This window comes from Belonocnema kinseyi, chromosome 8, assembly GCF_010883055.1.
Source record: "Belonocnema kinseyi isolate 2016_QV_RU_SX_M_011 chromosome 8, B_treatae_v1, whole genome shotgun sequence".
Classification (NCBI taxonomy): domain Eukaryota; kingdom Metazoa; phylum Arthropoda; class Insecta; order Hymenoptera; family Cynipidae; genus Belonocnema; species Belonocnema kinseyi.
The window spans coordinates 50501319-50503310 of NC_046664.1; positions in this window are offsets into that span (position 1 = coordinate 50501319).

Genomic DNA, 1992 nt, shown 5'->3' on the forward strand with positions numbered 1-1992 from the left:
TTGCCCCCCCCCCCTCTGAACCCTTCCCTTATTAATTGAACTTTAATTGAAAAAAGTTATGCACACGGTAAATGTGAAGGTCAATTTTCAGGCGAGAGATGGAGACTAGGTGTTTGGAGTCCTAGGGGAGTGAATGATCTCTGTGTAAAAGAATTACTAAAAACTATACATGTAAGGATACTAGATATTTTGTGTGTGCTTTGAACAAAGAAGAAGGGATGCGAAAGTAGAGACATAGAAAACGGGGTGTTAAAAGGCGGGTTTGAAATATGATCAGGAGCAGAAAATGAATCACATGGTAGGCAAGGAGTTGGTCTGATTTTGAATGCAAGAGCGTAGAAGCATCTCGGAGATCGTGATTTCATATCTTCTAGACTAATGTGGGCAAAATATAAGTAGAAATCAGAAGATTCTTTATCATAACATGTTAAGTGCCAAATGATAGTGATCCAAAAGATGTAAAAGACGCCTTCTGGTACACTTTAAATGACACAATAAATATTTGCGATCTTTGTGAGAAAATAATTCTGATAGGAGATATAAATAGAAGGGTAGGCATCTAAAATTAGGATAAAGAAAAAGTATTAGGTAATTTCCGGTATCCAAGAATAAGCTAAAATAAAGATAAATTAGTTCGCTCATTCTTAGAAAGAAGTTTATTTATTACAAATACTTGGTTTAGGCATATACTGATCCAGATGTACACCTGGTCCATAGGAAATAGTCACAGTATAATTGACTTTGTTGCTGCGGATGAAAGGTTGAAAGAGCTGGTGAATGACAATAGGGTCATGAGGGGTTCTGAATGCAATACTGGTCATTACCTTCCGATCTCCAAAATTTACTTAGGTTGAGGATGAAGAAAAAAGAGAACTAACAAAGCAAAACGAACGAGAATCAAAATTGAGAACCTACTGAAACCGGGTGCGCGAATAAATTTTCAAAATAAGATATTCAAAAGCATAGATAGGACAACATGAGAGGAGCTTATAAAAACAAATATATAGAGGGCACATCGACAAAGTTCCGGTATATTATTGTTAGATGTGCGATCAAAGTATGCAGTAACGCGTTTGTAGAAAGAATGTCTGGTGATGCGTGGTGGAATGATGAAATACAGGCTGCCCAAAATGCAAAGAAAGAAGCGTACAGGAGAACTTTGAGCATCGCATTTCTTAGCAATGAGGAAAGAAAAAGACGTGTAAATGATTACAGACACAAAAAGAGGATTCTCACACGATTAATTAAGGAAAGTTGAGATAAGATTAGAGCAGAAGAACAGAAGAAAATACAAAACGACTTTGAAGGAAGCAAGAAAATCCTTTATATAAAAAGGATGGAAAACAAAAGTACAAATGTGTTAACATGAGAAATGGTAATGGGGAAATGCTATATAATGCAGACGGGATACTTGAGGCTTTCGGAGAATATGTTAGGAGACAATTCGGAAATGAAGCTATAGGACACGACAACTGCGATGTAAAATACGATGCGTTATAAGTCTCAATAGCGATAGTCTGTGCCACTGAGGTTTGGGACATTGTTAAGAACTTAAAAACGGTAAGGGTGCCGGGGTAGACTCTATTAACGCTGAAATGATTGAACATGGTGGCTAATACATACCACATAGACTATGCGAATGGATGAATTAATGTTTTGAGATGAGAGACGTCCCAGAAAATTGAGAAAAAGTGATTATCGTACCAATATACAAAAGAAAGGGAGATAAAAGCGACTACAATAATTACAGAGGGATTAGCTCATTAAGTACCGTAAGTCAAATATTCTCAAAAATACATATTCTTAGGGTCGTGTACGGATGAAATATTTAGCTTGAGGCAAATCACAGAAGAACGTTCGAGAGTGGAAAAAAAAGTTTTCTATGCATTTGTTCATCTAGAAAAAGCTTTTTGCAGGGTAGATAGAAGAAAACTTTGGGAAGTCCTGAAAGAATATGGAGTGAATAGATGACTCCTACAAGCTATAAAAGCA